Genomic DNA, 13,169 nt, shown 5'->3' with positions numbered 1-13,169 from the left:
CACTTCCTTGGCGGGCTTTTCCCCAGCACAGGGTCTGGAGTGACCCTGGAACTGGTTCCAGCCAGCCTATGCACAGTGAGCACCGGGGTGCCACGTGCAGTCACCTTCCTCTAAAGCCCTGCCTACCTACAATACACAAAACCCTGTCTGGGACGGTGCTGGCACCGCCCCTGGCAGGAAACCCTTTGTCCTTATCTCCTGCTCTGGGAGGACTCCCAGCAGCAGGAGGGCAGACTTGTGTCTCGGTGGCAGCATCCATTTTGTGGATGCCAAGGCTCTGTCTGACTTTTAACCGGGTTATAGGTTACATGCATGTCGTGTCCCTCTAGAAGGGTGGAATGCTAACCCCGTCGCCAGAATTGGCGCGGGGTTAGTATTCCAATTCGTATGACACCTTACTCGACATGTTTTGATAAAGCGATACCAGAGTTGGCATTTAACCGCGAGGATTATAATGCACTTAAGAGTAGATGGTATGCGATATCATGGAAACGGCTAAAGGATGGGTCCCGAAAGCCGCAGACAGGCTCAGCTCATGCCAGAGCACCATCTCACACGATTCCAAGCACTCTGCCTTCAGGATTGTTAAGGCCTGCCATAGGAGTGACTGATAGGAGATCTGTGTGTCCATTTTAGGGTTAGATATAGGTATACTATATCTAAAGCAAAGGGTGAGTACACCACCTTGCCCCAGCTGTTGTGCAGCCAGTTGTGTCAGTTTTAGTTAGTCAATCCAGGGGTGGCATAATACATGCTTCAGCCCCTGGGAGACTTCTGGGTGCACCTCAGCCCTGGGTACAGGGACTTGGAGAGGGCCCAGTGCCAATTCAGTACCTGAGTACAATTTGGATAGAGAGAACAGCTAGGCTGTGGGTCTGATTAGCAGGCCCACAGCCAGGGAAAGTCGTAAACCAGTGCAGCAAAAAGCAAAAATCTGGGTGATCATAGGATTGCAGACCCTACTCTCCTACAGCGGGTTACTATTAATTCTCGCCTTGGCTGCCGATGTACTGCTGTTGCTTTGCTTGCTCAAAAATGGCTGCACAGTCTGTGTCACAAGACAACCTGCCCCGGCTACTCCAGCTTCGCAACCCGATGCTTGAGTACTATGGGACGCTACCTCTGGCCACCTTGAGTGTAGCATATGGATTATTCTTCCGGTTTTCTTACTTTACATGCGTGCAACCTATTTTCCATTGCCTGGATTGTTGTTTTGAATGGGCTTTGGATTTGTGTCTCACCAATACGGCGTCTCCTGCCCCAGATTATGATCGACTGATGAGTCCCTTAGTGGCCCATGAGTTGGACTGTTCTGGTATCAGGATTATGGCCTTTTCAGCTGCGCACAGAGTTCTGGGTAATTGGGATATATGGGCTGCAGCCCATGAATTCCTGGCACACAGTTACCTGAAAGAACACGCAAGTTGTCCTCTGATGGTGCTAGAGGCTCCGGCTATTGAAGAACATGTATGTTCATTCTCTTTAATAAATTGGATGGTTGAATCGTTTGCTGGCGAGAACAATGACTTCCTTTTGGAGGCTGTTGCAACATACTGTGCCTATACGCTAATGGATTGAATTGGCATTTGTCCATCTTCCACGCGTACTGTACTCAACAAAATGTTAATATTTTTTTCCATCTCCATGATGGGCATTATATCACCCCTTCTTGGTTTTTTACTTTTTTCTTACTGCTTCGAACTTAACACTCCAAATAATACAGTTTTGCAAATTTAGAACTTGGTTCTGTCTCACTCGAAATTGGCCTTTGCCCATGCCGGCGTTTCAGCGACTGTATCTATCTTACAGCAACGTTACTGTTTTTTAAATTTTTTATTCCTTTTATTGGTTTTTCAAAATCAAAACAAATTAACATAAAGCAGCGGTGCATTTTCAATTATTGGTCTTTGTATGAAATCTCTCGCTGCATATCCCCTTATCCCCCTTCCCCATCCCTCCCCCGCCACCGGTGTGCCCGAAGTGCCCGCAGCATATACATTAAAGGAACATCTGAGTCTCCTGAATGGGAAAATTCAATAACGGTAGCACAGTACAGGAAATACACTCTCAATGGATGTCCCACAGTGCATACCCAGATCTATTCTACCTGTGCTATGGAGTCCGTTGCCCCCTCCTGATCTGCTAGGGTCGATCCCTCCTCTGAGCCCGTCTCAGGTGCCTGTAGCAGCGCAACTAATGCTTCCCATGCCCTCGCTACCTCCAACGCCTTGTCATTACTAGTTCGCAGTGCCTGTTGTAGTCGAAGTGTACCTTCGGCCGATGCCCGTTTGAGAAATGCCACCCTCCACCTCCCTAGATTAGGTCCCCTCGCTGATTTCCAGTGCCCTGTTATCTCTCTCTTAGCCAATACGAGGCCCAAGTCCATAAATTTGATTGTCACTTTAGTTTTAGAGGTGTGCGGGAACCAGTGTAATAAACAAACACCCTGATCCAGTTCTACGTTACGATCAGTTATTCCACTCAGCAAATCTAGCACTTCCTCCCAATATGTTCCCAAACCAGTACATCCCCACATCATGCTGAAAGTCGACCCCCTCCAAACTACACCTCGGGCACTGAGCGGTGGCCGCACTAAAATATTGATTAATCTTAGCTATGTTAAGTACGCTCTATGCAGTATATAAAATTGCACGAATTAAAATCCAGCATTCCTCGTACTTTTCCAGGCCCTCCTTGGGTCCATGTCCTCTCGGGGATTTCCCTGCCTAGGTCTGCCTAGGTCTACTTCCCATTTCCCTTGCAACACGCGCAGCGGGTCCAACAGGCCCGGACTGGCCATAGCGGGCACCGGGCAATCCCCCGGTGCGCCGCAAGGGTGGGGGCCGGTTTTGAGCCCCTGGGGGCCGATATTGTTACAGGGCCGTTTTTGCAGCATAGCGAGTGGGGAGGGGGGGCCGGTCGAGCACTTTGCCAGGGCCGGTTTTAGTTCCCAGTCGGCCCTGGGGTCCAGCGCTTCAGTCGACATGCGCCTATAAAGGCACGTGATAGCCTTTATGGTTCATGCAGCCATTACCACATATTGGCATGCCATGGAGGTCTGTGGTTCCGCCAATCCCGTCTTCCAGTGTTGTTGCATTGCCGAGACTAGTGCCGAATGCAACAAGTAATCCCCCGAGGGAGAGCATACCTATCCTGCAGAGCTTGAAAGGGCAAAAGGGTTCAGTTTTCATAGAGGTCTCCCAGCACCTGAATTCCCAATACCTCCCATTCAGCTAATATCGTCTAGTACCCGCCATGCGGGAGGGCCGTACACATACCCAACGGAATCATCGGGGCGTATGGGCGAGCAACCCCAGCTCGACGCTGGCTCTAATTCCAGCACAACCTCAGCGTCCGCTCTTCATTAGTAAGTGGCTCAAGGCACATCTTCTGCTGAAGCACTATAAAGGACAAGAGATAGCGAGGGACCCATCGTCCGCCCCGCAACTCCTGAGCCACAGCCTGAGTGAGCCATTGAAGCTGCGCCACTGGATAGTACCACTCAAAGTCCGGCACTGCCATACCCCCATCGGCTCTCGGACGTATCATTGTAGCCATCGTGACCCTCCGTCTGCCGGCCCCCCAGAGAAACCCCACAGCCATGGAGCGGAGCTGTCGGAACACCGAGCCCGGCACCCAGATTGGCAACATCTAGAAGTAATACAATAAGCGAGGAAGCGCCACCATCTTCAAAAGCGCCACCCGACCTGCTGCCGACAGCGGTAGCGTACTCCAAAACGCAAAGCTGCCCCGAAGTCCTCTAATAGTCCGACCCAAGTTCCCATCAGGCAAATCCTCGGGGGAATGATAAATATGGGTGCCTAAGTAAGGCAAACATCTGGGTTCCCAGCGAATGCCCGCCACCCGGGAAGGTCTCACCGCAGACGGAGTTACCGGAAACAAGCACGTTTTTGCCCAGTTCACCCCCAGTCCCGAATACCGTCCGAACGCAGAAAGCAATTTCTGCGCGCCCTCCACAGCTGTTTCCGTGTTCGCAAGAAAAATTAGCAAATTGTCCGCATATTGGGAGATAAACTGCATTTCTCCGCGGAGTTCCAAGCCTAGGTAATGCCTCCCCAACCTGGCATGAGAGATCAAAGGCTCGATGGCTAAGGCAAACAATAACGGAGAGGGCGGGCATCCCTGCCTCGTACCCCAACCTACCAATAAAGAGGAGGAAATCGTCATTGACGCCAGTCCGTACTCGAGCCGTCGCCGAACTGTAAAGAATCTCTGTCCACCCTGTAAAGGATTTCCCGAGTCCGAACACATGAAGGACCCGGAACAAATATGGCCATTCGAGGCCGTCAAATGCCTTCTTGATATCGACAGAGAGAACCACTGCAGTGGGGGTCCTGCTATGATCCTCCCCCAATATTCGGAGAAGGCGCCTCACATTAGTCGCCATAGTGCATTTCGGGATAAAGCCCGCCTGGTCGTATAGGTGTGCCATATAGGGAAGGAGCCTGGTCGCCAGAATCCTACTCAATATCTTATAATCAGTTGTTAACATTGATAATGGGCGATAGGCTGACCTGGCCAAGGGGTCTTTCCCCGATTTACGGGATAATAATAGCTTCTCGGGTGGAAGCGGGCAGCTTCCCTAGTTCCTGGGCCTCTCGATAAACTGCCATTAGTTTGGGAGCCAAAATGTCAACGTACGTCAGGTAAAATTCTATCAGTAGGCCATCAGCCCCAGGGTTTTCTTGCGCGCCATATGTTTTATCGCACTACGTATTTCGCCCTCTGTAATCTCCTGCCCCAGCGTCTCCGCCTGATCATCCTCAAGGCGTGGCAGTCGCACCTCCGCTAAGAGTCCTCCAGCCCATCACCCGTGTCTTGCAGCTTACTCTCGTATAGGTCTGCATAATAGTCCAAGAACATCCCATTAATCCCCTGCTGGGAATACTCCAGTACCCCCTCAGGGGAGGTCAAAGCCAGTATGCGCATACCCCTCGGGACCGGGTTGGCTAACCAGGCCAAGAGGGTGCTCGCCTTATCCCTCTCCGCATGCGCCTGTGCCAAGTACGCTTTGTAATCGAAGCAGCGCAACCTCTCCGCCTGCGTTGCCACTCCCTCTCTCGCGGCCAAAACCTCGGCCTGCACCCCGGATTCTCAGTGCGGGCTTTTTCCGCCTGACGCAGCCACAGTTCCTCTCTCTCTAGATCCTGCAAGAGCGTCCTCCGCACCCCGTGGTATTAGCAATACATATGCCCCGCATCACCACCTTAAAGGCATCCTACTACAGGGCCACGGTCGAAGCTGTACCCTCATTCTCGAGGAAATATTGCTCTATACTCTCCTGCACCTCCGCGCGAAATACCGGAACCTCCAAGTCCTCCGGGCGCAATCGCCAAGTAGGAATTGCAGGCCTCCCTTGGGACCAGCGCAACACCAACAGCAGTGGATTATGATCTGAAATCATCCTTGCCAGGTACTCACTATGTCTCACCATTGCATGAACGCCCGGGGTGCACAATATAGCATCCAATCACACATGCAAGTCATGTAGGGCGGAGAAATAAGAGTAATCCCACTCTCCCACTTGCTGCACACGCCATGTGTCTATCAGCCCCCATTCAGCTTGCAAAATCCCGTCGGAGTTTCGAGAGTCTATGTATAGGTGACTGCGGCAGTGGCCGGTGTGACCTATCCATTTCAGTATCTGTGATAGAGTTAAAGTCACCTCCCAGTATCACCGGACCAGTCAAATAAAGTGCCAATTTCCCTGACAGTCCAGCACAATAGGCCGCCTGTTTCACATTAGGGGCGTACACGCTGCATAGTGTCACGTCCCTCCCATCCAACCGCCCCATAACAGCCACAAACCTTCCCTCAGGATCCACTGTCTGCTGGAGTGGCTGGATGGGAACCCCCGCCCTAACCCAAATCAGTGCACCACTTGCAAAAGCAGAATTTGTTGTGTAAAAAAGCTGTCCCCACCACCTGCGCTGTAATGCCTGGCCCTCAGCTCGATCTACATGGGTTTCCTGGAGAAAAGCAATCTGCACTCCCCTACGAACCAAATAAGCATGAACCCTGTGGCGTCTCAACATCGTATGCATCCCCCGCAAAAGCAACGTTACTGATGGCGCGGATTGTAGAAACAGACTAGTGAATATGTCCTTACTTGTGACATTTGCCAGCAGATTAAACCGTTGACTGCTGCGCGTCCACCACAAACACAGCTGTACATATCTAATAGGCCACTTGGGTGTGTTTATTTAGATCACTGCGGCCCTTTCTCTTCTGATACTGCGTATAAGTTTATCTTAGTTGCAGTGGATTTGGGCACGTGCTTTTTATGGGTCTGGCCACAACGCAGCACTGATGCTTGAACTGTCATTAGGGATTTGCATGTCTTTGTGGGAATTTTTGCATTTGGCACCCTCCATCCTGACCAGGGTCCGGCGTTCGCCTCTAAGGCATACAAGGAAGCCCTGAGGTCTTTGGGGGTGCAGGTAAAATTTTCGTCTCCATACAGGCCTGAGGGCAATTCGGTTGTGGAGCGAATGAACCGTGACTTAAAGCAATCCTTGACAGCTAGGGTTTTAGATACTGGCAGAAACTGGCTGGCCCTTCTATATGGTGTTCAACATGCACTTAATAATCTCCCAAGAAGGTCTCTGGGTAGGCGGACCCCATAAGAAATGCTCTTTGGCATACATAATGTTGTCCCAGACCTTGAGGGTCAAGACATGTCGGCGTCGGCCGCACCCTTTGACGTAGATGATCATTCTGCTGTATTACAGAACCTACAAGAGACTAGCGACAGTCTTGCAAAGGAACATTTGCCCTGCACAACTGATGCAACGCTTCAGATTCCGGTAGTTGGCTGGCTACCCCGAGTCGGTGACCTGGTCCGTGAGAAGGTGGAGAACAAGAAGGAGTTTGGCCCCTCATATCGTGCACCAGTTCCTGTGCTTGGAGTGCAGTGTACAAGAACAGTCATCTTACCTCCACTTCCTGGTTGCTAGGAAAACAGGTACATCTCAATTGACAATGTCAAATTACAACGAGTGGCCGATTCTTCTCAGTATGACTCCTGCGGTCTCTTGTCCAGCGATGCTGAGAAATTCTGTTTTGGCCTCGGCAAACACCATCAGGCCTGACATTGCCATTGAGATGCATACAGTTACTAATCCATTATTGAATCCACCGGCTGGTGAACCCCATGATGATACTGAGTATACTTATCCCACAGATGTGTCGTTGCCTGGAGTGCTTACAAGTGCAGTTGACCAGTCCCTTTTTTCATTTGACACTAACTTAACAACATCGAGTACCCCGTCGAAAATTGGTATTTTTGCTATTTAGTTTAAAAGACACTTTTTGATACTCCCTTGGACTTACATTTGGCTGGTGCTTTTTTCAATTTTTGTATTCATGTTGGATTTGTAGTTGTATTTTTCCGTCTAGTAAATGGACATTATGTTAAAGAAAGATCTACAGTTAGGTTAATTGATGGAACTTTGGCACCCCACTCCTCGTCCCACATCATGAAGAGGGACCAGACTATTGTCAACATCACGGCATGGCCTGTGTTAGATGGGATTTTATGAGCTGCTGTTAAATTTCAAATACATGGCGGGGGAGAAAGTACCCACCCTGCTCTTTGCCGATGACAACCTCCTGATGTCTAAAACTCCAGCAGGCCTCCAAAAACTGCTGGATAGGTTTAGCTTGTTTTTGTGGAAAGGGGCCTAACCATCAATACCACCAAGAGAAAGCTAATGGCCTTGTCACCTTCAAAAAGATTTAGGAATAATATCTCCCTTAATGGTACTCCTCTAGAGGTGGTTGAGTCGTTTGACTATTTGGGAGTTAGGGTCAACAACATGATGAGTTGGAACTCCCACATGGCCAAAATGCTTCTCAATCACAAACGAGTGTCAGGAGCAATTTTAAGAGAGCAGCGAGGGTCTACTAATAAACCAATAGCGCCAGCCCTTGTGGTGTACGAAGGGAAAGCATTGTCCTCGGCAGTATATTGGTCTGAATTATGGGGGTTTGAGAATACCACTGACCTGGTTAGATCTGAGAATAAGTTTCGTGGAGATCTGGCCTCCCTTCCAGTCTCTACCCCCTTAAAGTCCCTCTACCAGGACATGGGTAAACGCTCGATTAAAGACTAACAGCCTGATTCATGTAGCCAATAGCGCTCGCAAAAGGGCCAGATTCTGAGAATCTGGCCCTTTGCGAGTGCGATTTTTGCATTTGGTATTCATGATCCCAAATGCAAAAATCGCTATTTAAGAATTAGCAAATATGCGAGGAATAGCATTTAAGGAATCTCTATTAGAGATTCCTCAAATGCTATTCATGACACAATAAAAAATAGCGATTTTGCACTTTTGGGGCCGCTATTTACCGAGAGGTCAGACCTGTCGGTAAATAGCAAAAACTCAGAAAAATGCTTTTAAAAGCATTTTTCTAAGTTGCATGTTGCACACACACATGTCCTTTGGACATGTGTGTGCGCAACACCTGTTCAAATGTGCATTTTAGGGGTGCTACAGGGCGTCCTTTGGACACCCCTGGCACCCTTAAAATCGCTATCTTATTTGCGAGTAGCAAATTGCTACTCGCAAATAAGGGATACTCCCCATTCATTCCTATGGGCCTCTTGGCCCATAGGAATGAATGGGGAGTTTTTGCGAGTAGCAAATTGCTACTCGCAAATAAAGAACATGTAGGAATCGCTATTTAATTAGCAATTCCTACATGAATGCCGTTTTGCGTGTCCTCAATAGCGAATCGCTATGATTCGCTATTAGGGCCACGCAAAACGGCCTGTACATGAATCAGGCTGATAGTTCGTCTTCGCCCATTATTATTCTGGGTACATTTAAGAAGGACGCCTGAATTGGCATACTATGCGGCTGCCCTTGATGAACTCATCAAATTGAACACCTGTAATAAGATCAAGTGAATAAGCAAATTGAGACAGCTTGTTTCAAATATAGGATTGAGCGAAACATGGGTCAGCCAGTCCCCGCCACCCAAACAAACAACTAAGAAAATATATTGGGATTGGGTGCAGGCAGAGGAGTTACATAGTTCCAAATGGGGGCCCCATACCGAGCAGTTTCTGGAGCACAAACTTGTTAGGAAGATCGAACCATTTCTCAACTTCATCCAAAACCCCGGAGACAAGACACTCTATTTAAAACTGAGGTTCGGGATCCTCCCATTAAATGAAATGACAGCAGGTTGGAAAAAGTTAGGTTCCCCACCTGTGCCCTGCCCAGGGTGTACAGCTCCTACGGAGTCATTAGCCCATTTTCTTTTTGCATGTAAAGCATATAGGGTGGCGAGAAGAATATGGCTGAAACCAATCTGTAAAGAGTTGGGTTTTAGACATCACAGGATGGCTCAACACATTTTAACAACTAACACTATGTCCTTGGCCATCGTCTGTGGGGTAGCAAGGTGCCTGGGCAGTGCCTGGCAGACCCGCACCAAGCTGTTAAAGAAAAACATGAGTTAGAAGACTGAGGGTCTATGCAGATTACTGTACCCTAACATACTGTAGCAGCACTTTTTGGACTCTTGGTTTTTATTGTATATACTCTTTTTATTGTATTTTATTATCTTGTGCATTGGTTGTATGTATAATTGGATTGTTTTTATGATTGGAAGATGTTTATACTTTTATGATACATTTTATCGAATAAAGTACATACAACAACAAAAACAACAAAAAATACATGGCCCTACAGAGGTTATAAATATCCCCAATGTATTTCGTGTTTCAATGGAGGATGTTGTAAAACAAAACATACGCTCTGACGATTGGGATGTCCAAGCCGTAGAGGCTCTTTTTTAGGTCGACCTCTGCCAATGCGCTTGCGCATTGCAGATGTCGATCTATTGTAGCTGAAACAAACTCTTTGAACCAAGCGTGGATTCGGATTACATGCAGTTCATGTGCCCGTGCACGCGCTTCAGACCCGCCACAGCAATGCCGAGAGCTTCACACTTCAAAGTTTCCCTCCCACCCTTTCGACTTCAGGCGTTCAAGCGTGAATTTTCCCCAGCGCGCAATGCCGAGGGCTTGTTGTTTTTACCAGCATCCTTCTATGCCACATGCCTTGTTATTTTATGGATAGTGCTTGGTTCATTTTATTTTCAGTAATTTCACGGAGTCTCCTAGGTCTGTACTTGCAGTGTTTGATGCATCACTTCTACTACCAATGTATGCATTCTTTTTAATTTTGTAAAAGTGCTTAGTTTGTTTTATTTTCTGGCATTTTATGGAGTCTTCTGTGTCCGTACTTAATGTTGCATTTGGGGAAACGTATTCTTTTTTCTGTACTTTAACAAAGTAATTATGTAGCAGGCATTTAAAGGTATGTGAATGCGAAGGGGATGTTGTTTTTGTACCCCTTACTTTAGCAGTGATCTGCTGTTTTTTTTAAGGCCCTTAGCATCATGCTGTTTGTTCATTTGCATCTCACAGATGTTGGGAACGAAGAGATTACAATCTTTACTGCAAGGCTTAAACACTTAATTATCTTGTCCTGATTTATTTTCCAAACTGGCGAAAACAAGTTAACATTTCACACTATGCTAGACTTTGTCTGTCTTTTTTTCCCCTTTTCAGACATTATTTACAGTTGAGGGATAATGCCGAACTGGCTGCGTGCACTTTGCATGGACGCGGGTAGAGGACACTGGAGCCAATTCTTTGTGGTTGTGAACATATGATCTGCTTCCCAAAGTGGGCCTAAGTACACTGCGCTGCATCATTAGCATACATGAAATTGTTCTTCAAATGTACACCTTCTCGCATAATATATTAGCAGCATTAATATTTTTATTTTAAGTTATGCTTGTGTTATAGGGTACAATGGCGCAGCGCTTCAGGCTGTTTTATAGTTGTAACCTCTGCCTTTATGAATTCCCAACAACTGGCACGCCATGTAGCGACTGCATAAGGATAGCAGGGTGAGTTGATGTCTTGATTAAGTGTGGTAAATATACTATCACATCAAATGTCAGCAGCGAGCGTGCTACTCGCTGATCTTTTACAATTGCACGTCCACCTGCATAAAACAAAACAATCTTCTTATAAGCTATGCTCATGTTATAGTGAACATGGGCTTGGCGCTTTAGTCTGTTTCATAGCTGTAACCTCTGGCCTTACCAATTCCCTACTAATGGCTTGCCTTGTACCAACTGCATAAGAATAGCAGGGTGAGTTGATGTCAGAATTAAGTGCGATAAATATACGATCACACTTGATGTCAGCAGCGAGCGTGAAACTCGCTGCAGTTTAAAATTGCACATGTATCGGCACAAAACGAAACATCCTTATTTTAAGCTATGCTCGTGTTATAGTGAACATGGGCTCAACCCTTCAGGCTGTTTTATAGTTGTAACCTCTGGCCTTACGAATTCCAAATGAATGCCATTCCATGTCATGTACCGACTGCATAAGTATAGCAGGGTGAGTTGATGTTACAATCACTTGCTGAAACTATACCATCACACGTGATGTCAGCAGCGAACATAAGGGTAACTGATCTTTTACAATTGCACGTCCACCTGTTTCTTTTCATGGCTTGCTTATTTTCTATTGCAGTGTTTCATGCATCAATCCTTCTACCCCTCTCTCTGCACCCCCTCTCTCTCTACACCCCCTCTCTCTCTACACCCCCTCTCTCTCTACACCCCCTCGCTCTACACCCCCCTCGCTCTACACCCCCCTCTCTCTCTACACCTCCTCTCTCTCAACACCCCTCTCTCTCTACACCCCTCTCTCTCTACACCCCTCTCTCTACACTCCCCTCTCTCTACACACTTCTCTCTCTCTACACCCCTCTCTCTCTCTACACCCCTCTCTCTCTACACCCCTCTCTCTCTACACCCCTCTCTCTCTACACCCCTCTCCCTCTACATCCCCCTCTCTCTACATCCCCCTCTCTCTACATGCCTCTCTCTCTACACACCTATCTCTCTACACCCCTCTCTCTACACCCCCCTCTCGTTACACCCCCCTCGCTCTACACCCTCTTCGCTCTCTACACCCCCCTCTCTCTCTACACCCCCCTCTCTCTCTACACCCCTCTCTCTCTACAACCCCCTCTCTCTACACCCCCCTCTCTCTACATATCTCTCTCTCTCTTTCTATCTATCTATCTATCTCCCTCACTCCATCTATCGCCCTCACTCCATCTATCGCCCTCACTCCATCTATCGCCCTCACTCCATCTATCACCCTCACTCCATCTATCGCCCTCACTCCATCCATCGCCCTCACTCCATCGCCCTCACTCCATCGCCCTCACTCTATCGCCCTCACTCCATCTATCTATCGCACTCCTTCTATTGCATCACTCAGGGGCACCACAAAATCACTCAGGGGCACCACAACATCACTCAGGGGCACCAGAACATCACTCAGGGGCACTACAACATCACTCAGGGGCACCACAATATCACTATGCGCTACCACAGCATCACTGAATGCCACAGCATCACTCGTCGACACCGCAACATCACTCAGCGCCACCACAGCATCAATCTGTGCAACCATTTAACAACAAATGTCACAAAAAGATGTTAATATTTCACTTCTGTTCTTGGATTTTCATCACAATAAAATACACTGAACATAATCTTCACAAAAGTTATTTACAAAAGTTTAAGCTATTGCCATTATAAATTACAATAACTTTTATTTAAGTATTAATTATTTAAAAACATAAAAGCCATTACTATTTGTAATATCAATACATCTAAGTCATGTAAATACAGCACATATTGCATTACAAATGCTATAGGTGTCACATTTGCATAAGTTAAAACTATTGGAATTGTAAATGACAAAGCTATTAATTTAGCTATTTTCAAAACCAACACATAAATACAAAATTTGTCATTTACAATACCAATAGCTCAAACTTTCCTAATGCGAGACCTATTGCATTGCAAATGCTTGTTCTGATTTGAAATATTATGCTGCTTTTGATGCTAAAGATTTGTACTAAGAGTCGTCTAATTATGCAGACTTATTTTGCTAACAACACTATGGAAATAATTTCCTGCATACAGCAAACACATTTAGGAATGTGGTTAATTATACACAATGGGAACATTGCCCAGCACCAATTGAAGGCAGCTCGAAAACTCTTTTCAAGAAGATTACATATTTTACTAATTTC

This window comes from Lissotriton helveticus, chromosome 5_1 (assembly GCF_964261635.1).
Source record: "Lissotriton helveticus chromosome 5_1, aLisHel1.1, whole genome shotgun sequence".
Lineage (NCBI taxonomy): Eukaryota > Metazoa > Chordata > Amphibia > Caudata > Salamandridae > Lissotriton > Lissotriton helveticus.
Note: the sequence above shows the minus strand (reverse complement) of the source record.